A 27063-nucleotide genomic window follows, 5' to 3' on the forward strand; every position below is an offset into this window, starting at 1 on the left:
GGCTAGCCCTCCAGACCTTGAGACATTTCTGATGTATACAGACTAACTACCCACTGCTAGATTCGAGCATTAGAAAAAGCCCTTAATTACAGGCTGACACTGTGCAGCTTTGTTTTTCTAGCTAACCAACCTTCCTTATTTCTCAAAGATTATGAGAGGCGGTTATCACATAACCATAGATCACATCAGGGTCAACCTTTCATATGCCAGTTCACTTTCTACCTTCAAGGCATGCATGGGAAAGTTTTCTAAGGCTGGTGACTACACTAGCTAACAGACACTCTGATGGCCTTTTAACTACCTTGAACAACTAGTGAGAACTCCAACTGTAGAAGAAACACACAAGGATAAAAGCTGGGAGCAGAGCAAAGGTCAGAAAGACTTGACGCAAATGCCTCGAGCAATGAACACAAACTGGACTCTGATGAGCACACGCCTCTTCCCCCTGCACCTCTCTGGTGAACACGGCAAAGACATTTGGATGTTATCACTGGGGCCTTCTTCAATGGATCTCTATTTACTGTGAGCTCAGCCAAGAGCACAACACATCACAAAACCATCTTGGGCACTTGCCCATACCAATTCTACAGAAAGTACCACCACAAACCTAATAGAAATCCTATTCCATTTCAGGTTACAGCTTTTGCATGAGAAAATTTATATCGCACGATAATAATTTTTTGTGAATCTTTTCATTACACTGTTATTACAGAGCTCATCTTTGTGCAAATCATAACTGGTTTGGAAAAACAAACATTAATAACCTTACAAACTAATTCAGGAATGGTGGCAATCAAAACGCCCGTGACAATACAGTAAAGTCTACAGTTGTACAGTGTGGACTTCTTTATGTCCACAGAAACACTTGTGAATGCATGAGAAAAAAAACAAACTGTACCACAAGGGAAGAAAGGGGAAAATGTACAAGAAACTTTTGCCTATAATGCCTGTGTGATATTTAATGTAAAATGGAAACAATTATAAGCCAGGGAAACCTGCAAAGAAATTAAAGCATAAATCAATAAACAAACAAGGGGGAGGGGGAAGAAAAATCATTCAGCAGCAGTACCAAATGCCACACAGAAATTACTGGGCTAATTCTGGCACTATGGTCTCCTACCCTGTAACAATTTCTAGACCCAGGAGACAGGCTCCTCTGTGAACTCTGCCAGAGCACACAAAGAAACCATTTGTTAGAGAGGATACTCTGCATGCGCTTTAGGGTAAGGAACTTTGAGTGGGTTGAATGACATGACATAGCAGTTTCTTGAGTATCTTCCTCTCCGCAAATCAATCTCCTGCTCTGGAAGAATGCACTGAGGAAGGCAACAGGACCAGCACTGAGAGCACTAGGAGATGTTCTGGGCAGCAACACACAGAGAAACATACAGCTAGGGTATAGCTGTATAGTTTTTGTGTCAAATACTCAAAGCTGTCTTGCATATTTCCTGCTCTCAATAGTACTGAAGATTGGACAAGTGCATGTAAAGCTGAATTAGCTGCTGTAGCAGCCACTTAGCAATGAAGAAACTCACCAACATTTCAACACGTCTGAGACACAAGGAGGACTAACCATCAGTAAATACCCCTAATACCTTCAAAGGAGAAGAACATTGAGAAACATAAAGCAACGTTCTTATCCCTCCTTCCTCAGTCTTAACTGTCAACAACAATAAGCTCAAAATTCTTCAAGAACATTTGCTATTAGTAATTGAGCCATTATAACCCAAGCTCATGGAGTACATCAATGAGAAGAACTTGCAGCAGTACACATGTGCCTGAATCACAGCAACATGCACCTTCCACATACTGCACATCTTAGTGCAAAGGCTGAAAATGCAAATTAAAACCTGAAGTTGAAAAAATTATTTCCTGTATGTGGCACAATGTTACGTGCAAACTGATCCAAACAGGGGAACCACACGTACACATCACCCTAATTATGCAATGCCCACAGTCTCTTCAACAGCAGAAACCAGTTTTGACCTTTTAAAGGTGGCATTTCTGCAGTAATATCAAGAGACAAAGTAATTTACTGATAATAGCCAGCATACTGTTATACACACACAGCAATGTTCTTCCTTGTGTTTGAATTTCACAGGTGCTGGTCAAAAACCAGTATCATCCTTTAAATAAAAAGCCTCAACCTTATCTGAAATGTGTCACTTGAAAATGCAGACCACAGTTGCTCTATGAAACCCACCTGCCTCATTCAAAATCTTTTTAACCAAACCAAGCATACATCTACAAGCTCTCATAGTGTAAAAATACCCACAGAAAACTAAAAAACCCAAACAAGCCAAGACAGAAACTGCAGAATACCAAGCTCTAAGCCAAAAGAGTTGCAAAGAGAGATCTATGTCAGAGCTACAAGTCAGTTTAAAGACTTCAGACAGACAAAACGAAGACCACAAAGCATTTTCATGAATAATTACAAAATATGGGGGAGTGTTATTAAGTTACATGGACAGCAGTTTGAAACATGATTTGAAGCTAAATTCAGCCATGTCTTCATTAAGAAGATCTTAATATCATAACTATGTTTATCCAGTGGGTGATTCAGAGCAGGAGCTCTACTCAACTGCTATGAACCACTCTTTATCAAAGCCACGTTTGCTCTACCCAGACAGCCAGCCTCACAAGGCTACGGCCCACCTCTGTGAAACTCCCTTCAGTGTCCAAGAGGCCTACTTAAAATAAATTGATATTCACACAAGCACATACTACGCTTTAGAATACATTGGATGGTTTTGTTATTTGGTTACACACACTGCTGAATTATTTTCAGTTTACAACTGTAAGAAAATACTAAAAAAGAACTTGCAAGATTTCATCAACTCTATTTTTAAAACACTGATTTCTAAGAGGGTGCCAGCTACTGATACCTGAATTTAATTCACAGGAGGGGAATCCCTCTGTAGAAGCACTATATCCTGATTGTACTAAGGTTCAGTAGCCCAGTAATCCTGCTACTGGCTGTAGCGTAGAACTCAGTATGATTGAAGTTGTGAGGCAAATGCCAATCTTCTGTCCTTATGATAGTCAATGAAAGAGCAAAAGATGGCAGGTTCTTATTGACACTGGAACATGAAAGACCCTCAACTAAGGGAGCAAAGATACTTCCAGCTGGCATCACCTGCAGGACTTAGAATCAACAAACAGAAACCTAAACGAAAATAATTGATTACTGTTTTCCTAGAATGATTCAACTGGTTTTATTATGCTCTTCCCCTTTCAAAAGAAATGCCTCTGGGCAGAGCAGAAGGGGAACACATCATCACTGTTACTGAAGCTTAACAACAAGACAAATGTACATGGCACATTTCTCATTCTCTTCAGCAACCAGTCATTCTCTGATTTGAGTGCAGTGTACTGAAATTGAAATTATCTAAATCTCTCTAAGTGGGAAACTCTGCAAATGCACTCAGTATTAGACTGCTGGCTGCCAGTGCCAATAACTCACAATGACAACTGTGGAACACCTAAACACCCTAGGACAGATCCTGGGCTGGAGAATGTACTAGACCTGAGGGTACTCTAGAGTTCAAGAGGCACAAAGTTCTAGACAGCATGTGATCATTTTATAAAAACAGCAGTGTTTGTATGATTTCAGATGACTCACAAACAAGTGCTTAGATTTGCTTTGTATTGATTCAAAAACAGGAGTCAAATGAGTAACACTTTCCAGCTCATTTCCAGTTCCATTCCAGCTTAGGACACAAGTGATTACCCAACTGGTTCCATAGCTCCAAAGCTGGTGACAAAGAAATGAATAGATCAGGTTGAACAGACTCGTCCATGTGAAGATGTAGGCTGCCCCACGTTCTCCAGGGCCCCCACATCCCTGGCACCTCCAGGCCAGTGCTGCAGCTTTTCTAAATCTGGTTCACTAGATCTGGCTTACAGAAATGAACAATTAGAAGCCATGGTCATAGAGCAGTGCTCCTCCAAGAAATCCATACCTATATGTGCATGAGCATGCATACACACACAGAGTGTGAAGCTCAAAGGCGTGAGGCTGAGCTAGCATAACCACCAAGCAGTAGTTTAAGCAGGTCTAAACAAATCCACCACCCTGCACAAGCCCTTGTGACATCTACAGAGATGTTAGCAAGATCTCATGAAGTGCCAGTCAACTGGTCTGCAATCAGTGCACACCCTCAGCAGTTTCACTACTAAAATTCATCTTTTTGAATACTGAAACAGATTTCAAGTAATAATAAAAAAAAAAGAAAGAAAATCTGGTTTTGCATGGATTTTTGTTACATCTAAAGCAGTATCTGAAAACAGAAGTCTTGGGGAGGGAGGCAGCAGCACAGCAATTCCTATATCTGTGAGATGGCAGTGAAGCACTGGTTCTTTTGGTCCTGTCTCACACCACAATTATGTCCCATACTTTTCTTTTAAAACTTACTTTTGAAGCTAAGTTAATTATTGGGCATAATACAGAACACAAGGACTTGTTAAGGAACACTCCACACTACCATTTTTTGACCAAAAAAGGTTTTAATTTAAATAGAGCTTTAAGCCATTTTCAGGCACTCTCAAGTTTATGATGAAGTCCTTCTCCACAATTTCCCTCTGACAGGCTTCAACTCTGAAAGATTTAAGCTGCAGAGCTCCCACTGACTAGGCATTTCCCCACAACTCAGGACACCTGAATACAGCTCTTACTGTTGCTGTATTTTCTACTCACTAGTGTGTCATAGATGTAAAAACACTGCAAAAAGCCCTCCTGGTTCCACCCAACAGTTATTAAATTAATAAACATCCACTTGCATTTTAAGCAGAAAAATAAACCAGCGAGTCTTCATCTGGGTTCTACAAAGATCCTATAACAATTGTTTAGTTATTTGAAATATTATTAATAGCCCTACTTGTGATTTCTCTTCTTATCTCTTCTGTGCAGTCTATTTTCTTCACTACTTTCACAAGCTTATGTTTCACTTCCCATTTACATTGTATTAAATGCCTACTATGATGAGACGATGTAAATTTCTTCCTATTTCATTCCCAAATTCTTTTTTGTTGCATGCATCTTTAGTTTCATATAAATGAGAAGACATGACTACAATTACATAGCAAGAGTAAACAATTAATTTCTCAGTAATTAACTGTAATGAGCCATTTTGTGAAGCTGCCTCCCACTCTGCTCCAAATACGTTTAAAGGCTTTGCTCTTTCTGATTAAAACAAACTCCAAAGCATGGACTGCAAAAGATTACGAACAAACACAGCAGTGTCCAGCTAAGCGTACTTCAAAGACATGCTGTGGTCCAACTTGCTGTTTGATTTCAAATATTACCACATGATAAATATCAACAGTATTTCATCACTCACATCATGTATATAGTAAATACTAACTGTAAATAGTCATTAAGAATAGTTTTTGTGCTGAAGGAAAAATTAAAGTATCTAACAAATGCAGTTTACCTTCAGCTATATGCATTACTGAAAAGCAGTTCTATGAGGTTCCTCCATGTACCAAAACTGTAGATTTTAATTTGCTTTTGCTCCCCACACCCCCCTTCTTTCAGGTAGGTATTGCCTCATCCTCTGGTGCTGCAAACTCAAGAATGTTGTGAAAGGGGCTGCAAGTTAGATGCCACAATGTATAAATTCAGGTTTCCAGTGTGGTTACAGAAACCCTCCGAGAACATCAACCAAAGCATGAGTATCAGTACGGGACTGTGGAAGCAAGAGAAGCAGGGGCTGAAGAAAGCAAGGACATGCACTCTCCTGCTCCAATTAGCCACTCAACAGCAAACCTGAAATGCATCGAAACAAATGGGGAAAAACATGCAAAACTGAACAGAAAACTAAATAGCAAGCCTATTCACAAGTTGGGGGTTTTGGTTCATTTTCTACACTTCCTCCAAAATACTGAATTACAGAAGCTTTACGATATCCCTGTTCCTCCTTCAAATTCACAATCAGCAGTACAATGAAAATCAATGAATGGTTTATAATATAGAATGGATCTGAAAATGATTTTGAGACCAAATTTTCTAACAGGAAATTAAACAAGCACATTCCCCGGTTCCAATATAATCCTTTGCATTAATATCTACATTTATAGCGAGATTATTTTATCCCTTTCACTAGCTATTTTTTTCTTCAGTATAATAAAAGCTGGAATGCAAAAATATCTTGGTAGACTGTCCCCTTTAACGCCTCTTTATATAAAAGTTCTATGTATTAAAACGAGGAAAAATTCAACAAGTATGCAGGTACCAGGCTCTGCTCATGCATGTTAAAAACCAAACGAGAATGCACACAAAAAAACCCAAACAAGAATGCACACACAAAAACCCAAACAAACCAACAGTTCAAGCCTGGATTTGGACCTAAAAGTCTATATAAATAGTATTAAGATGTTTTACACCGCTTTTAACTACATCACCTCAAATCATAGAGTGCTTGATGAAAAAAAACCACCCCAAAATAACCAACCAGAAACCTCTACTTTCATCAGCTGCAATGCTCAGCATAGTAATTTAGATTATATGACAGTTGTCAGCTTCCTTCATTAATGGAAAGGTTTCATTAGACTAAAGAACTGTCTTTTCTACAGACATATTTCTGACAGAAGTAAAATCTTTCTGTGGCATCAGAGAACACTGCAGGGAGAAATTTACTTTTACATTGTGAGAAGAAGCAGAGCTGTAGCAGTACTTGGAGCTGTGACTTCCTGTAAGTACCCGTTTCAGTGCATTGCCATATGTATTCTTCCTCAGTGAAGACTGGCAACAGCTATGACCCTGTGTGATAGCACCACTGGCAGAGCATAGAAATACCTGGGGAATAAGCTTCCTCCATAAGGAGAGCAACCTGCTTGGCAGGTGAACAACTGCTTACTCTTAGTATCATAGATGCTATGGTGAACAGAACTGCTCTAACCAGATTAAGAACAATTCTCTATTAAGCGTGATCAAATTGTAAAGCAGTTCCTGACATTGAAATGAACCATGAACAACAAGATGAAAAGAATAAAACACAACCCTCTTGCTATTCTATGTAACATCTGTATAACCACTAAAGAGGAACCTGACAAAGGCTGAACTGAAAATAATCCGTGCTCTGACATTTTCCCAGGGGCAAGGTGCGGAAGGACTGGGGAGAGGAGGCAGCAGGTGCATTCTGGGCAATGCATTTATCCTCCTGCTAATACTGAATTATGAGATCAGCATTTACCTCAGTTTCTGGCAATAGGTACCTGAAAGCTTTCTTTCCCCCAAAAAAAGAGAATGAGCTCCTCCTTCTTCCAGAGCAAACCACTGGAGAGACTTTCTTTTGACAGCCACTTTACTACCTCAGAACAACTTTCTGTTCCAGAGCAGGTTGCTTCTCCTCCAAACAGCAATAATAACATAGGAGGTATGTAAAACTGGCACATAGAAGAGCACTGGAGCAGGAGAATTTGAACTTAAGAAAGTAATTCTTAAAGTATTAATATTAATATAAAAAATATGTCATATTAATCAGAAATCAAAAAGCATCTCTTGCAAATTAAAGCAAAGGCTTTTTCAGTGTTCAGACAAACAGTAACAGTTTGACCATGTTAAAAACTTCTCACCACCACACTTGACAGCCAGTGATTTATTTACCAAGGGGTGCAAGTCTTGAGGACAGACTAAAAAACTATTTGTCTTAAGTCCCTTCAAATTCTCTTCCATGATAAGTCAGAAAGAAAACAAAGCCCCTCTGTAATCCCATTTTACTTGTCACAAGTAAATCACAGGAAGGGAAAAAAGGTCCATCACAGAACATAAGAAAATTAAGTAACACTTAACACCATTTCACTTGCCACCAAGACATCTTTCTGATTAACTGGGTCTGTTCATCACCAAAACACAGAAGCTTGAGCTGAAAGTTTCAGGACTGCTGCCATTTCTGAAGACTCTTATCTTACCTAATAGATTTAGCCAACCACACTGCCTATTTTTCAAGGAAACCACTATTACATAGGTAGAAACCCTTTATTACTCCACAAAGGGAGTTAAAAAACAGTAAAAAAAATCACAAGCTGGTTTCCTGGCCAACAAGCCCCAACTGAATTAGCAATGAAGAAGCAACTTTTGGCATCAAGAGGGCAGAAAAAAATGATAACAGTTGGTATATATTAGGCCTGGCTCTTCTGAGCTTTATCGGCATTAGCACACCCAGCCTGCACATCTCATTCTCCTGAGCCAGGAATCCCAGAAGATCACTCCTAAGCCACAATATAGCAGCATTTTAAAGTTGGCAAATAGTGATAGGAAGACAAAAGGAGGCACCAAGTGCTGAAGGCCTCTTTAAATCTTGTAGTTGCATGCAATAAAAGTTAACGAGTTATCAAAGTACAAATCTGAAAATACAGCAAGGTGATTTGTGAAATTCACATTAAGAAGAAAGTAACTTGAAGACACCAAATTGATTTGCTGCAGTGATAGACTTAAGGCAAGAATTGCTCTGCCTTCTCATGAAATTTACCTAGAAGTTAACTGGAACAGGAATATTAACTCAGGGAAAACAGCTATAAATAGAAGGGGGTTAATCATTCAGATTTCTATTCCCATGACAAGAATACACTAAAGATTTTAACTTTTTAATATGATGCTTTTACAATAGTTTAGCTGCTGTGCTACAGTCTGCTTCTACCTACTTTTTCTGAATTATTTCTCCTTTTGTTATATAATAAAGAGGGTTTTCTTTCAACAAAAGCATTTTCCACAGACACTAAGCAAAGTGAGGTTGTGCATCAGCTGAGGTGATTATATGTGGCCACTTAAATGGATCTTTTTAAATGGGGCCACTTAAAAATACATTTACTTTTTATCCATTCTAATATAAAGCACATGAAACCTACTTGCTATTCACTTCAAATACCACAGCTGCTACAACCTATTTTTCAATTAAACATTTGTATTTACCCTAGACCAGCAGAGAATCACAGAATTGCTAAGGTTGAAAAAGACCTTAAAGATCATCTAGTCCAACCATTAATGCAGCACTGCCAAGCCCACCATTAAACCATGTCCTTAAGAACCACACATATATATCTTTTAAACCCCTACAAGGGATGACAGTTGACATTACTCATGTTCAAGGACATAAACACAAGTTTACCAAGCAAAGACACCGTATAGATGAAAATATACCATGATAACCAAACGTCTTTAAGCTTGAACAGCAGTCATGTGACAGACTTGTAAACAGAATCAAGTAATTAGAAATCTCTAGGCAGTGCTTTACCCACAGTATTTCTCACCCAAGTAAATTAAAGTTGAAACTTTTAAATTAAACAAATTGGAGTAAAAGAAAAAATAGAGAGAAGTTCTTCATTTAAAGAGTGGATATAGATAAGGACTTCTGTTATTTTGTGGTGAACAGCAAACCGAGTCTGAAGTGGGTTGTAATCCAGCCTATTTGCAGTGACAAATTACGAAAGCACCCAATAGGCACACTCAATTACCAAAGACAGAGAGCTGTTAACAAATCTTGATGAATCCACTACAAACTCAGATGAGAAATTATGAGGAAAAGACTTGATTGTGGTCTTAACATGATTTTGAACTTTTTAAATCACATCTTCACATTCTTGCAAATCTTGCTTTTCCCAAAGGATGCAATTCCTACTAAATGGCCTTCCCTACTTGTGCAGTACTTTTTTCACTCTTCTTAATCACTGCAGCTCTTCATACGCTGGGTTTATTTACAGCACCCAAAGGAAGTACAAATTACTATAGCTATCAAAACAGACTACCATATAAAAACAAACAATGTTTATCTACTCGTGTCAGCTGAACTCTTATGAACTTTGGCAAAATCACATTGCGTATTAAGAAATGGTACCCTGACACCTAAAGATTCAACAAAGAAAAATGCTTTTATTATTACTCAGATGAAAAATAATGTTAGAGCATTATGCTGAGCTTACTGAAATATTCAACATCGCTAGAGACCACCTAGTCAAGTGTAAATGTTTTTAATGAAAAATATTACTTCCTTCTATCACTACACTACTTCGGAAGTGCTGGGGAAGTAAAACTGTCTTAGGATGAAGCCTTGCTGTATTACATGCAGCTTAATACACACTTTAACGATGCTCTCCCTTTATCTTCAAATAACATCTCAAATTTTGCAACAGTTTATACATAGCTTGGAATCATGAAATTCTTATTTAATGAAAATGTAGTTATGTAGATGGATGCAGCTTATCAGTTTATTAAAAAGTATTATTTTATTTTCAATAAAATATAAAAGGACTTTTGTCAGAACCATTGTATCTGCCTTATGTGGATATTAAAAAGAAGCTGCACAATATCAGCCTGATGCCAACAGATAATCAGCATCTCCCCATTTTTATTATTAACAACAGAAAGGAAAGTCTCTTTTTTTTGTTAGCAGAGTTTTGTGCCAAAAAATTAATGTACCATTTGCTGCTGACAATCTGCCAGACTAATGACGCTTTTCTTCACTCAAGAGGGCTCAGAAACCACTACTTACTTTCCAGTCAGCATCTGTCACAGATTCCCAAATACAGTCCTCCCATGAAAAGAAAACCAAGACAGCTTTTCTCACACATACACTCCTCTTCACACTTACATTATTACTACAAGTAAATAATTGAAAATATATCAGCAGACGCAGATGAGGGTTCTGCACCTCCCAATATTATGGCTCAACCCTAATGCCATGGTTCACCTGAAACTTCGATTCAAACACAAGAAAACTGAAAGAATAAAATCATACAATCACAGAATCACTTCAGCAAGAACAGACCCTGAAGATCAAGTCCAATCATGAACCCAGTACTGCCAAGCGCAGCGCTAAACCACGCCCCTAAGCACCACCACGCCTACCTACACCTCTTTTGAGCACCTCCCAGGGATGGTGACTCCACCACTTCCCTGGGCAGTCTGTTCCAGTGCCTTATCATTCTGTCAGGGAGAAATTGTTTCTAATACCCAGTCTAAACCTCCCCTGGTGCAACCTGGGCCATTTCCTCTCCTTCTATTATTGTTACCTGGGAAAAGAGACTGACTGCCACCTTGCTACAACTTCCTTTCAGATAGCTGTAAAGCTACATTTCCAATTCTATTTTATTAGGTTTAGACTCATTACTGTGTGTTGCAGATCCCCATAAATTAGTAACAGGACTTACATTCTACTGTGTCTGATTGACATTTGGTTATTTCATATGCCTCTATGGACTGCATACACATATATGTACCATCTCTGTTCTACAGCTCTCTGTATATGAAATATCTCTTCTTTACTTAGAGGATTCCTGGTTATGACTCAGACAATCCTCCTTAAATATCACAGAAACCACCAGGTTGGAAAAGATCTTTAAGATTATCAAGTCTAACCTTTACTCCAGCACTGCCAAATCCACCACTAAACCATATCACTAATGGCCTCGTCTACAAGTTTTTGGACACATTCATGGACAGTGATTCTACTACTGCCCTGGGCAGCCTGTTTCAATGCCTGACTACCCTTCTGGGGAAGAAATTGTTCCTAATATCCAGTCTAAACCTCGCCTGGCACAGCTTGAGGCCATTTCCTCTTGTCCTATCCCTTGTTTGTCTCTTTCATGGACACCCCCTTGCTGCGGGGAAAGAGCTTGCTTGCCCTTGTGAGGCTGAGAGCTATGCTGGTGGTGGCACATGCCTTGGTAGGGTCTCCCACACCAGACAGGTCTCAATTGAAGGGTCAGACAAAGTGTGTCCATGGGCAAGATGGGCTCAATAGCCTTCGGGCAAACATCCTAGGAGGAGAACTCTAACTTCAAACCTGGGCAGATGGAGCTTGTAAAGCCCTGTAAGGCCATCCACCTAAGAGAAGGACACTCTAATCAAACCTATGACCTGAGGACTTTGCTGTCACCGTCCAAGCTCGCTAGGCCCTGGCAGATAAACCTCAGGTGTAAAGGGTGGGGCCAGTTCTGCACACACTGTGCCTCACCTAAAAAATCCACTGTGCAGGCCTGAATGGTTTACCCACACTTGCAAAGCCTTGTAGCAACAGGCGAGGGATGAAAAATTCTAAACATCCATTGGACTGACTATGTGTCTAATGTCACTGTCCTTGAACAGGCAGGGGTTACCAGCATCGAGGCCACATTGCTGAAATTGCAGCTGCGCTGGGCAGGGCACGTCTCTAGAATGAAGGATCTCCGCCTCCTTAAGATCGTGTTTTACGGTGAACTTGCCACTGGTAGCCGCAAGAGAAGTGCCCTGAAGAAGAGATACAAGGACTCCCTGAAACAATACCTTAGCCTTGGCCATATTGACTACCGTCAGTGGTCCACCTTGGCCTCCAATTGGGAGACTTGGAGGCACACCATACATAATGCCATTGACTCCTTTGAGAGCTCATGCAGAACTAGTCTTGAGGAGAAAAGACAACGCAGGAAGAACTGCGCCCCACCTGTACCACCCAAGGAGACCTTTCACTGTGCTTTTTGTAGCCTGATTTGCCTATCTCACATTGGCCTTTTTAGTCATCAGTGCACTTGTAGTAAGCGTGGGTAAAGAAAGCCCTTCCCAAATTTTCGTTCGCAAAGCCAAGCCATGATGATGATGATCCCTTGTTTGTTGTGAGAAGAGCCCAGCCATCTCCTGGCTCCATCCTCCTGTCAGGAAGTTGTAGGGAGTGATAAGGTCCCCCATGAGCCTTCTCCAGACTGAACACCCCCAGGTTCCTCAGTTGTTCCTCATCAGACTTCTGTTCCAGGCCCTTCACCAGGTTCATTGCCCTGCTCTGAGCAGAGACCCCTCTGCAGAGCCTTCCTACCCTCCAGCAAATCAACACTCCCATCCAACTTGGTATCACCTGCAAATTTATTAAGGGTGCGCTTGATGCCCTCATACAATCTTCAGCAAAGATATCAACCAATATCTTCACTGATATCTTGAATAGCATCCTTAGCAGAGCATAAAGATAACTAGTTTGTAAATTCAGAGGTCCTCCTCTCTATCAGCTGAAACAAAAGGAAGAGATTCAGCACTAAAGGCAGAAATACAAATACTGCAAGCCCAAATGATTATCAGAGCACTACACAGTGGAGAATCCCAAAGGCCTTGCCTGCCTTAGCAACACCCATTTAAGTCCATATGGAGCGAAAAGCAAAAACACAACCCAAACCACACACCACAACCAACATCTCAACACCAGATACTGCCAGCAATCTTCAAGTATTGAAACATACAGGATCCAACAGCTGGCCTCCCAGCATCACAATTTCTACACCACCAACCCCCACATCTCTCTGGTTAGCCCTTACCATAGTAGTCTGCTCATTTCCTAGCCTGGACGTCATCTGTGACTACTGGTTTCCTTCCCTCCCACAGCTGTCACCCGAAACTCCCTTATTCTGCAGATTCAGTTTTACAGAACATTATACTCCATAAAGCATGAATTACTTCTAACACATGCCCTCACAACAGGACCCCTCCAGGGCACTGCAAGGAACACTTGCCTATGCCTCCAAGAACCAGCAGTCAGTCAGGACACTTGACAGAGTGAATCCTCCTATATGGTTAACAGACAGGTCCTTAATGTCTTTGAGGGTTGGGAGGGAAATAATGGAGGATCTGGGGAGAATGAATAAGCCAAGAGTAATACATTTAATGACAGACTAAAATAAGAAAGAAAGGTGCATGAAGTGGAAAAAAGTACAGGCATAAGGACCAAAGTGCTTTTCAACAACAGAGGAAGGAATTTTGAGGCATGAAGCCAATCAGGAAGAGAACACAGTGCCCAATTTCAAAATAACAATTTATGTGTATCTTTGTACCACAGTAACTTTGCACTTATCTTTGAGTTTCTACTGACAACATTTACCTTACAGAAAACCATCATACTGCAGTACTTGAAAACAGTCTTTTGGGGGGTTATTTGTAGCAACACAAATGTAATCAGGTTTTTGAATCAGGTATGCTTTATGTTTTTCTGTTATTAGCATCCTATACTCATGAACAGCAAGTTGTTAACTGAAAACAACACAGCACATTTTGAAATAACCATCTTTCATTCTTAGGAAATAAAATGATGCAATCATATCAAAATCCATCTCTCAAGCACCTTATTTATAAAAAAGACATTGCTCAATAGATAGCTACCACAAGAACCTCAAGCACTACAAACGTTACTGGTTCTATTTCCTAGGCACTTTTCACAGTATCACCTACCTACCCTGGTTTTTAAACTGCTTCCAGTACTCTGCAGCTGCACACAAACACAGGTCTTCCACATTAAACCCGTCAGAAACCCACTTGACAGCAGGACTGTGAGCCTCTTACAAAATGTCAGGTCAATCCTACAGAATGCCAGCTATTGCACATTCCACACAAAAGCTTTCATAAACAACTGACTGGTCTTACGCTTATTTGTGAAGTATTTCATTGCTTTGTTAAAGCCACCTTCTCTGCATTCAGACAGCAAAGGGCTTTCAAGAAACACTGAAAACCAGCAAACGCTACACAACAATACTGTATCATAAAAGCAAACACACACCAATATTCTAATTAATTCTTATTAACAGACAGAAACAGTTTATACAAACTCCACATGTACATAAACTAACTCATTGAATGCTCTCATAGTCCTTTTTTGCAATCCAGAGGATATACGTTGCCTGGGGGCAAGGGGAGGACAGGAATGACCCAAAGCCAAAGCAAACGGTACAAGCCACTCCTAAGGCACTCCACAACACTTAAAAATGTTCATCAGCTCCAAATTAACACATGAACAAGAGCCTCTGCTTTCTGCTCTGGATACAAGAATTCTGGGAACAGAAGCCTCAGAAAAACATTGTGAAAAGCTTAGACTTTTCAGTCTAAACCTTTGGTAGTTGTGCAATCCCAGACTGGTTTGGGTTGGAAGGGACCTTAAAGCTCATCCAGTTCCAACCCCCTGACACAGGCAGGGACACCTTCCACTAGAGCAGGTTGCTCCAAGCCCCTGTATCCAATCTGGCCTTGAACACTGCCAGGGATGGGGCAGCCACAGCTTCCCTGGGCACCCTGTGCCAGCGCCTCAGCATCCTCACAGGGAAGATGCTTGATCTCAATCTCCCCTCTCTCAGGTTAAAGCCATTCCCGCTTATCCTAGTGAACCCCAAAAGATAGCCATGAGAGCACACTGATCACTTGGGTCTCAGAAAGAAACTGGAAATCGGGATTGTGACCCTCTCCTCTCTTACCAGTGAATTCATGCAAAGAAGAAATACATCACCACATACAGGCCCAAAAATTAAACCCACAACAAGGGATGAGGAGGGGAGCAGGTGGGGTGGGTGGGTGTCCTATTATAGGATATATCTTCCCCAATCAATTGGGGAAGGGATGGGGAATGTATTTATTCAGCCATTATATGTGTAATAGTCACAATTCTTCACCATCTCTTAAATGTACTTTATTTTTAGAAGCAGACCTATTCCATCAGGTCAACTCACTCCATTCAGCATTACATGTAGAGTGAAGCTACACAAGCACAAAACTAGATGCTGATATCTCTGATTAAGATATTTTGATGTAGAACTCATAAAGCTATTCTAAAAATCACAATAACTTCTGTAAGTAATAGCAAGTTATTTTGGAATCAGAAAAGCACCCTTTACAATACAGTTTCATAGTGAAAATTTAATGCAATGCCACTTACCAAGCATATGCAAGTTCAACAATTTTGAAAGAAACAAAAGCTCTAAGTAGCAAGGTTTTATTAAGTATATTTTGCATCAAAAGAAAAATTACAGTACTCATCTTTTTTGTACTCTTTTTAAATACCCAAAAGACATATATAATTTACATATGTAGATTTAGCTCCAGAGACACAAAATTACTCCAACTTCAATTAACTCACAACTCCAAGAAAGTGAATAATTGAAAGTCTCACAGCTGCCCCCCTCCTATTTAATGCAACTAAAAGAGATTTGGGGCACTCTCCCCTACAGCCAGAGCCGTAAAGTGGAAGTAGCAAAGATGGTACCCAAAGACTGCCTGAGTCCTCTATGTGCAAACAAATAGAGTGAGGAAAGGCTGTATTCTGTAGCTAACAATTCAACTTTGGCTACCTAGAACCGCCAATACCAAACAAATAAACTATATATATACCCCTCCCCACCCAAAAAAACAGGATTATCAGTGGGAGACGGTATAATTGCTCCAATCCTGCTTCTCAAAGGCAGCTTTTTTGACACATCAGTGCCACTATTTGTTTCTTTCATCTTCTGAAGCCAATATGTAAATTCAATTATTTTGGTAGCTACATATCCACAAGCATTTGCACATAACGACCTCACTCTGCCACTAATATATGTAAATGGAACCACATTCCTGAATTTAGTTCCACCAGAGGTTGAGATATCAATACTTACCCACGTAAAACTGACAGACTGTAAAACAGATTAGTGAATGTTGTGCCTAAACTAACTGGTACTTCAGGTATTATACAAATACATGTAACCTTCACCTTGCAGAACCCCTGCTTTGTGCTTTCTGACAGAACCGTCACACTGGTACCTGCTGCTAACTGTGGACCCTAGTACACACCTTACCAACCCAAAGCTTTTGCTTGCAAGTTGCTATTGTGATTTCTAAAACTAAAGTACTAAAATAAAGTTCTAATGCAAGATGATTTTTGCCACCAGATGTGATTTAGTTATCAAAACAAACCATATTGAAACTTTCACATGGTGACCGACTGCGAGGATTAACAACACTGCCATGAAACAAATTGTTTAATGCACTTAGACACTAACATTGACATTGTTTTAGCCCTCCACAATTCAAAGTCATCATAATCTGAGGCAAATGAAATGAGATGTGAGATGCAGTATGGAACACTATGTGTGTCCATGCTCCAAGGGGTACCTGTTGGAGTACAAACACACATTTACTAAGAAAACCCCAACCAAGCAAGTTTTCCTACGTAACTGTGGAAATAATGCTTACTTCAGGTTTTTCTCTCCTGCACTGCTTTTACAACTGTCAGCTGTGAAAAAGGGTGAACTTCATGGTCTGCTGCTGCCAAGAGCAGCAAGTCAGAAAGTCCACCTGAAGCAGAAGCAGCTCCCTGGACTTCGCATTAAATACAATCCCACAGCCCACAACCGAGCAACCCCCGTATTGATTTTCAGGTAAGTTAATTGGTGGCAATTTTTAGAAAGCTAAAAGCAAAGATCCCACGTGTACCTAGGTCTATGAAGAAGTACTTCAGCTACTTGAACTCTGTGCCTCTGGTCGCTGAAACACACCAGCTTGCATTTCCGCCCCACTCCTAAGTCACACCAGTTAGTGTTCTTCCTGCACCCTCCTCGTGGATATGGCATTCTGGCAGCTTGTGTTTTTACAGGATTTGGGGTTTAAATTTCACATTTGTGAAACAGAGCATACTGCAGACATATGCAAACTGTTTAAAACATGCACATTTCAGAAGCCTACTGACTCTATGTTTAACTTGCAAGAAAGGAGCAGTGAAATCAGGCAGGAGAGGCAGGATATATTCCAGCATAAGAATCAAAGATTTTCTTTCCTTTCTTTTTCTTTTTTTAAGGCTTGCCTACACTAGAATTTGGAGTTCTGCCAAAAGTCTATAGACAATTGGAGAACTAGCAAGTGTATGACATCAGATATTCCAAGGAAGTGAAACCTGACTTAACGGAAGTGATTTTTATTCAAGAAAAACAGATATTTAAACAGGCATCAACAAAAATACTTTAAGACCATGTACGGAGGAAGTTCCTTTTTTAAAGATTCTTAAAAAATATTCAACTCCAGGCTGCCCCCCCACCCAAACACGTTTCCGAGTCAATGTGTAACAAAACAGTCTTGATGCTATTGATATCTCTGATAGTCCTTTTTAAAAGGGCAAAAGAAAACCAGTTACCAAACAGTTTCTGTCCAATAATCCTTTTCTTTCTTTCACTCTTCTGAAAAAGCACTGCTCGCTGGCATGAAAATTCCAAAGCCTGGAAAACCATCATCAGACTGAACTGAAGCCTCTAGATCAAAGTATCCAAGTGAGCTGGTGATTGATTCCCCAAGCACCTTAATGCATTCCACTACACAACCCTTTGCCAAGTGTCTGGGTGTCCAGTATTTCTCTGTATGCAATTTTCCTAACAGCAAGTGTGCTATAAAGTTTTATTTCACCTTTTAATTAAACTTTTAAGACCTATAGTTGTGGGGGTCTCTTAACTAACGCCACAGACCACAGGCCAATCAAATTTCTGTGACACCCTTCATGTACTCACATAACCTTGAACCCTAAACTACAAGCCTGAAACCATAAACAACATGTGACTGGGGTTCCTAGCAATGCCCAGTTTCAGGAACTTACAAAGCCTCAATAACAGTGTAATAGCAGCATTGACTTAGAGAATACAGAATACTTACTTTGGCTACAATGCCAATTTTAAACGAACAAAACTCATCAATGTATCTGGTGACAAGAAAAGCGTAAATCCTTAAGGTTCTGGCAGAAAACCACTAAGCTTTCTGGATTTTAGAAAGGCGTCCAGCAACACATGCGCTGATGCTGGACAGGCCATTCTGGCATGAAGTTCTCCCCTTCTCTTTCAGGAACTTTTAGTGCACATTAGTCCCTTAATGTACACATTAGACCCTTACACAGAAACAAGCCCTCATCTATGGAAGAACTTAGCTGCCCGTTGACAAACCCGATGGCACCACAGGGCCAAAGCGGTCACCCCGCGTTCCACGCCCCGCGGGCTGCACACGGAACAAGCATCCAACTGCAAACACATAAACACCACTTTTTCCACACGAATTCCTGCGGTTCAGGACGGAAACAGCGCTCGGAAATTCAGCTAGAAACAGCCGGGGGCATCGAATAACCTGAACGCCCCTTAAAGATCACAAAGGGATGGCCAAGGGCGGTCAGGGCTGGCTCCTCCGCTGCCCAGCCCCCTCACGCCCCGTCGCCCGCACCCCACTTGTTGCAGCGGCCGTTAACCGTCGCTCCCCGCTGCGCAACGCACAAAGCGCGGCCCCGCGTTCCTCACGACTGCTGACAAACGGCCGCAGCCGCCGGCCGAAACCTGCCCCCGCGCCGGAAAGAGGGCAGCGCCTCCCGCCCGGGTTGAGCAACCCCCGTGTCGCAACGGGTGGCAGCCGAGAAGAGCGCTCCCTGTTCCTGCGGAGCTCGGCGCCGCGGGGCGGGGAGGCACCGAAACAAGCCGAGGGGAAGCCCCGCCGCACCTCAGCCCCCCGCCAAGCAGACCTGCCCGCTCGCGGCTGTCCCGCCGGTCCGTCCCGTCCTGTCCCCTTCAGAGCGCGGCGCCCGCCCGCCTGCCGTCGCACACCCACCTGCCCGTGCAGCAGCGGCCGCCGCCGTCTCCCTCGCCGCCCGCAGCCAGCGCGGCGGCCCTGGCGCTAGCGGGGAGCCTGCTCCCTCACGCCGCCACCGGCAGCGGCCGCGGCGAGCTGCTGCGTCCTCCGAGCGTACGGCCCCGGTGCCGGGGTTACCTAGGCGATAGCTTCGGCCGCGGGTCCCGGACCCCTCCCCCTTGGCCGTGGGCCGCCAATCCGCTCACAGCTTTCAGTATCAAACCTCGGGCGCTGGCCAATCGCGCGGCGCGTCCCCGCCCCGTCTGGGCGCTCCCGGATCCATTTTCCCGTGAGGGCCGGAGCCGGCCTCGCTGAGGTGAGTCCAGGATCGCAGAGCCAGCGGTGAAGTCTCCCTTTGCGAGCTCCAGCGGAGCTCAGCGGCGACCGCGGCCCCCCCGCCCGCTCATCTGCTTTCCCCCGCTCCTTTGGCGCTCCCTGGCCGCTTTCCTCACTTGCAGCGCCGGGCACCGCGGGGGTAAGCGCCCCAGCGCCTCCTCCAGCGGCCGGGCTTCACGCGTCAGGAGGGGTCTAAGCGTGGTCTAGGAGACTGAAAGAGGCAGCCGTTCTGTTCACACTGGAAAAGGCTCATCAAAGAGCAGGCTTCGCTAAGTGGCTTTTGGAAATCAGCAGGGAAGACCTCTTTAGAGCAGCTTATTGCCTTGCCAATGATTTCCGTGATACAGCCTCATTTTAAGAGCCTTGCTGCTGAGCTGTTACAAATAATTGCATTGAAACGGGTATGTGTAAAAAATCGGTGGCTTCTTCAAAGAAGCAATCAAAGAAACACAATGTAAAATGTAACCAGTAATGAGACAACTTGGTTTTGCATGCAGCTAGCACCGTCCCCACCCACTGAAATCAGCAGAAACATTCCTACTGCCTTTAAAGAAAATAGGGCAAGGCATAGCATATCCCTGTCCACATTCAAAGAGTATAATCATATTATGCATACTTTAACATCCCTGTGCTAATAATCAAGCTGTATTACTAGTCTTGTTTATTTTACTCTGCTCATTTTCCCAGTTATTCCAGTTCTGACAGTAGAAAGATGGACAATCTACTTCCTCATCAACCTCACTTCCCGATTCTCAAGGCACTAAAACTTCATTAAATCTGGGTTAGAAAACATCTAGGGGATGTTTAGTTGTTTGTTACAAACAAACCAATGCACTACAAGGACTGACTGGAAATTTATGGGAAGGACAATGATCTCTCCACTCTTCAGCAAATGGGTTTTTTGCACTCCCAGTGTGCACACAATACAATATCTAGGGAAATCTCAGTAGAAGGGCAGAAGTTAATATGAAGCCTTGCCTACCGTGTGTCAGTTGCTTTCACAGCCCGTCTGTTGTGTGCACCAACTAACAGTTCCCCTTCCTGCTTTTAACCAGTTCTTCTAAGGCCGCTCAGTACCACAGGTGCTGTTTCTGAACGCCTTGCTGCTGCTTGATACCACAGGAGTGTGGTAACTTCACTTGACTTCCCTTCTTCCTGGAAGAAAAAGCCAATAGTTTTCAAGTGAAACTTGTTTACGATCTTGTTTGTACAGATCATACAAAGACATAATTTCTATGGATTGTGTTCTACATAATGAAGTTCAGTTCAGCACATTGACTCTTTTGTTTAAAGTTTACATTGTTACTGAAATACATTTCTGAAAAATAAGGTATTAATGAAATGCAGCAGTGCAAAAACCATCCCATTTTCAAACCATTCTAATAATTGTGGGTTTGACATTAAATATCCATATAGTCGTGGCCTAGGTATTCACATCTTGGCTTGCTAGTTGGCCTCACTGATGACAAATGAGTTCATACCTGGAAAGGATAGATAATGTGGTTTTTAGAAAAGAGCTACTGGCTCTGGATCTTGCAACTTTAGGTTGTTGTTGTACAGGACCCAATGTGGACTTTGTAAAGCGTTAAGTCAACTATGTGAGTGATTTACCAGACTGAGCAGAGGGCTACAATCCAGAAACTTCAAAATCTATCTATTGCGCTGCCATCTTCTCCATTGAATAACAATGCCTTAAAGTATCTATCAGGCATAAAGCCCCAAGCACTTAAAACTTGTCTTGTACAGACTATTTCTGCTATATCTATGAATAGAATTTAATGAAATCTGCCCATGCAGAGTTTTTCTGTAGGACTGTAATTCCTGACTTCAAATTTCTTCTCCATTCTGTATTTTAATGCCTTCAAATACAGTACCATTACTTAGCAGTAGGAGCAAAGAGATCTCAATCAGTACTTATCAACATATTTCAGATTACAGTCAATCAACTTGCATGCTATTCATGCTCTTATCACACATGGAGTTACGGACAGTGTGTGCAATATGAATAAGAAACTCATCTTGAAACATCTTACAGAAACTTTCTTATACCCTAATGTGGCAATGGAAAAAAAACAACAAGGCTTTAACTATAATTTTAATTTTCAATTTCCTTACCTTTAGATTCTCTTCCCACCCCCCTTCACAAAACAACCAATGTTCCACTACTTACTCTCCATCCCCAGGCTATTGTTACATGTGTTGTCAGAATAACAAAAGAGTTTCGTCTAAAAAGGCTGTATCTGAGTCATGTCTGCATGTGAAACAGCTGTGCACCTAGGGCACACTCTTGGTCACTTGAAAACGGGTCATTTTTAGCATTCTGGGTGTACTTTATTTTATCGCTGTGTCACCACAGTGGTCAGGAGAAAGGAACTAACACACAAGTCATCTGTCCATCTGCGGACATCACAGAGCTGTGGCAGCAGACCCAGATGGAGGGAGAAGGAAAATCTAAGTGGAAATGCCATGTGAAGGACATTCAGCCTAATGTTGGAAAAGCTGGTCTGAAAAGAACTCAAGTTAGTAAATATAAAGGACAACAATCCAGAACACAGCTGAGTATTAGAAATAATTGTTCACAAGACTTAAATGCTCATAGCAACTTGCTAGTGCCCAATATTGGGATACAATGGCAACATCTTCAAACCCAATTAGCTTTGTGTAGCTAATGAGGAATGTTTTGTGGTGAATACAGAATACCATGAATATCTCTCATAAATACTTGTTTTCTTAGAAATGATAATAAAAAAAAGAAGTTATATTCAAAACTATGTGAGCAATGGTAAGGAGAATAATGGTCATTCTACACTGCGTGGCCATTCCTTTGTCAGCATACTGCCAAATAAAAGGCTTCAGAACATTTTGTGTATGAAAAATAACATGACAGTCTCCTCAGTAGTCACTAGAAAAAAAGGCCAGTTTGAATTATAACATTCAAAAAATAGCTTACCTGGAATTAAGAAAAACAACTTTCATGCCTCATTGTAAGCCCCTTCATCTACACTAGAAAAACATGTCCCCTGTTACCTGAGGGGGTACCTGAGGTTGTTACCATTTGGGGGACATAATCTCTCTTTAGCCACTGAAATTTAAGTGTTGTTAAGCAGCAAGTAAATAATTTTGGTGTGGCTCTTTCAAGCCATGTGTTTGGAAAAAAGTCACAAGAACCAGGTTTAATCATTGAAGTCTATATTTAATCTCCTAAAAAGCAAATACTGAGATTCCCAGGGAATTTTGTACACTAAAAGAAAATTATACAGTAGAGAAGATACAGTACGTGGATCCACATACTGCAACAGTCTCAGCTGATAAATAAAAGCTGGCCTGCTGGATTGGACCTTGCCCATCCCTGCAGACATTAGACCAATCTTTGAAATCAAAGCTGGCCACTGCCATTAGGGCCTCTCAGGGTGCACTGATAACAGCATGGTGAAAAACTCAGCAGAACACACTCGCTCAATTTCATGAGAGTAACAGTCCCTCAAAGGTGGTTCTGTACAGCATGCTGCTCTCCTTGCCTGCCTTTACACCAGCATGTGTGTCTACAATAAGCTTCTCTTTGTTTCTCACACTGACTCTGGTGAAGGGGGAGGCAGCAGCAAATAATGGACTGAGTGACATTCAGTACCAGACTGCAAATGCAGATATCAGACAAAACAGATGCTGAATTCAGCTAATGAAGCTGCAGCTTGCAGCAAGAACAAGCAGCTTTTAACAGTGCTTTGCTAAACCGAGTTATTTAATACATGTAAAATTCAGTGGAAAAGTTCTCTGAGAACTTATGGCATATGTATGGAAGCCAGAGAGGCAAACCATCCTCTTACCTACAGCAGCACCTCAAATAGCCAGCAGCACTGACACCCACACTCAGCATCCTGGCATTTCACTGTTCCACTCCCCTACAGTCAGAGGCCTCTCATCTTAAAGTTTTAAGCCTAACTTTAATAAGGTAAAGCCACTTGAAATAGAAGGCTGGAGGAACTCAAGCTCCCTGACCTCCCATAGCCTCTGTAACACACCAGAAGTGGCAGCAGGTCAACTGATCCACACATAAGGACAGAGCCCTGCTGTGAACGAGTGGGCTCAGTTCCTTCCCCTTTTCACCACCCAGACAAGCTGCATGAGTAGGTCCAAACTGGAGAGAGGCCTTAATGCACCAAATCTCTCCTGGAGCAGCAGCTTTGTACATTATCCTGCAGAGTATGACTGTTTCTTTGGCTCCTTAAATCTGGGACTGGGGGATTGGAAAGGAGAGTCCCTCTGTACTGAGGCTGCAAGTGTGCCAGTAAGAGTTGGGAACAGAACTCTCCTACCTTGCGATGTAAACCTACACCTAGAAGGTACATCATTGTATTGTACTGCATAATATCTCCACATAGTTAAATGTTTCCAGCTTCTTAACACAGGTTTTGTAAAACCAGTTGTATTCATGACTACAGAATAACTTCTTTTAATCAAAAAATCTTGAATAGCCAGTGCCTAATAGAACCAGGACTTGTGCCTACATGTAATCTCACACACCACACAGCCAAGTCTCCCACCAGCTGTTACCTCTGCTGCCCAATTTATGGGCTTGACCTCATACCCAGTATTAACATATTTGTGTAATAGAAAGCAGCACTGGATTGTCAGAATTGCCAGGTTTCAGATGAGGCGATGAGTTCCCTTGAGTTATTTCTGCTGACTTTTCTAATCAAATATAAAGATCCCATGACACGTTTTGACAAAAAGTAGGGCACAGCCAGCTTATTTATTCTTTTGCTAAAAATAGGCTTCAATGTCCAGCAGGTTGCAATGTGTTAGACAGCACTTTGAGTCTACCAGCTGCTGTACCTGCCTTGATACAGCTCTATCAGCAGTTCATCTTTGCCATATGTTCATTATGAAAGTCAAACATCAGGATTCACAATTACTTCAGTAGTCCCGTTTTGTTAAAATGTTTACTAGAATTAGACTATCCAGCAATTGAAAAGGCAATAAAAGACCTTCTCATCCTTACTAGATGAGTTTCTGACACCCTTCCAAGCACAGCGCAGCAGTTTTACATCTCTTGGGTTAATGGTATATTACTATTCTCAGCCAGAGGCAATGACTAAGAAGAGATTCGTTACAGGAACTGGAATTCAAATGATTCAAAGAAACCCTATCTCTCCCACCTTCTTTACATATTTATTTTCCAGCTACCCTTTTTGTCTTATTCTGATAACAGAACGGATATAACCGTGAAAATTCATAATGATCATGAATAATACTGAGTCTATCACATCTTTTAATGACTATAGATATGAAATATGCTATTATGTCTCATTTTGGCCTTGCAGAAGACTTTCAACTGATGTTATGTCAAGTTTGCTTAGAGAAGTTCATTGTCCAGCCACAGTGGTGTAAGTCACAGTCAGTAAAACTTCATTTTGTGTATAACCACTGTAAGACAGAAAACACAGAGTCTTTAACCCCCAAATTACATAGATGTGGTTACCCTGTGAGTCAAATACATTTAGTGACCTTCAGTACACAGTGAGCATCACTCTGGATTTGGTCATGTGCCATTTGTGGACCATGAAAGACGTGCTCGAAAACAGATCTTTCTTTATCTTGCCCAAGTTATACGTCATGTGCCAAAGAAAGAGATAAAAGCAAATGTGGTATATTACTGCTACCATAAAACACAGATACTTCATTAACATTTCGCTAGCCCATAAAAAGCCAGGACAACTTCAACCTCATTGATGATTACACACTACTAGAAAGCTACTATCTGTATCTATCTACACCTACATAAAGGGCAAACTCAGAAAGTTCACGTGAAATGTTACAAATCAGCAAGTACAAGAAAAACAAGGGCTACATGCAACATCACTCCTCTGAAAGTACCAGTTCTTAGCTACAAATGAACTTTTATTTCAGATTCCTTATTTAAAATTTCAGATTTTAACTTCTTCCCTGTGGTGAATGTGCTACAGTTTTAATACTATTTATGAGGTCCTATTTTTAAAAGGACTATAAAAACCACATATATCTAGCAGATAGGCATTCCAAAGGCATTTATAGATTTCTTAAGGATGCTTCAAGTTTTTAGTAACTTCTCTAATACTAACGCACAAGATCTAATCATATCAATGTCCTTTTGTTATACAAATCTTATTCTACACTAAGATCAGTGCAGAGTCACCAAGACACACTGAAATCAGTGAGAATCAAGAATATTCAGTGCTCTGCCAAAACAATCAGAAAGACTTTCTCTCACAGCTCTATTAATTTCACTTCCCATGATCAGGAGCCCTAAGTCCCAGCCTCAGAAAAACCAGCCTTCTGACACATTTCAGACCAGTGTCCACAAAGTGCGCAGTCAATGCAGGAGACATTCTGGTGGTGCATCTACAGTACTAGCACATCTCACAACACTCAGCACAACCTTGGGTTGAATCCTGAATCAGGAAGACTCATGTTATTTCTAGGAATTACATTTTAACCAGTTTCTTGGAGCTACACATGCATCATCTTCAATTTTCAGTCCACAACAGTTAACGTTACAAAACCTGGGTAGACGCCAAAAAAAAGGAAAGGTTGGGGCATAGGAGGAAAAGTGTGTTCTTATTGTTATGCTTACTTTCAAAACTAACACATTAATCCTGCCTTACTGATTCGGAAACTCCAGACTTCGTACTAAATTGCTTTTTACAACAATGTTTCCAGCTATTGATTACCCATATCAAAACGTGTGCATTTCACCCACTCTGTCTGGCAATCTATCACAACAAGTCTGAAAGCTCCATTTATATGACTCATATGCCTTTAGATCCAGCAACTGTGCAAATGATGCCAAGTCTCTATTTACAACAGCTTTGTCAGCGAAACAAATCATTCAGCAGGTGAATCATGAAATTACTGTCTGTGGAGATGATAAGTAAACACAGAGGGGAGCAGAGAGCTGCCAGCTTAACTTCATGCTTCACAATCTGTCTCTGCCTCCCATCTCCTCCGCTGTATCCCTGTGACATTGCTAATACGAGCAGACAAACTCTTCTTGCCTTTTTCCCAACATACAGCCCTTTTGGCTGCAGTTCAGAAAGCCCTTTAGACACATCAGGAAAACTGAAGCATGTGCTTAAGTAGCTTGCTCAGAAGAGAATGTTTGCTGCATATGCCTCTGAGAAGTGCATCCAATTTAAATGGCTCTACCATTTACAGTGTAGCTGTTCTGCTGCAGGGGGCTCATAGATGGTTTTTGCTTCAATTCTGTTCTACAATGAAGAAAGGCTGGCAGGATATCACTGCCCAGAGAAGGGCATCTGGACAAGGTTAGGCCACTTTGCAAGACAACGCATACCAGAAGTTCAGGAAGATGTGGCTGAAGAGTGGTTTCTTTATTTTTAATTATTCCTGGA

At 41.5% G+C, this 27063-nt stretch overlaps 1 protein-coding gene across 2 annotated transcripts in view; it reads right to left on the minus strand.

The window, feature by feature from the left end:
• PIK3CB (phosphatidylinositol-4,5-bisphosphate 3-kinase catalytic subunit beta) overlaps nucleotides 1–27063 on the minus strand; it is a 100864-nt gene that overhangs the window by 67027 nt on the left and 6774 nt on the right. The window contains exon 2 of one of the 2 annotated variants that reach the window (XM_061378884.1): nucleotides 20658–20830. The exons of the other annotated variant lie outside the window; for it this stretch is intronic. The gene's annotated coding sequence lies outside the window, so the exon portion shown is untranslated. The remainder of the gene's footprint in view (nucleotides 1–20657; nucleotides 20831–27063) is intronic. 2 annotated transcript variants of the gene reach the window in all.

This window comes from Neopsephotus bourkii, unplaced genomic scaffold (assembly GCF_033783945.1).
Source record: "Neopsephotus bourkii isolate Nb327-2 ecotype Australia unplaced genomic scaffold, CSIRO-AGI_Nbou_v1 NB_1768, whole genome shotgun sequence".
NCBI classification, from domain to species: Eukaryota; Metazoa; Chordata; class Aves; order Psittaciformes; family Psittacidae; genus Neopsephotus; species Neopsephotus bourkii.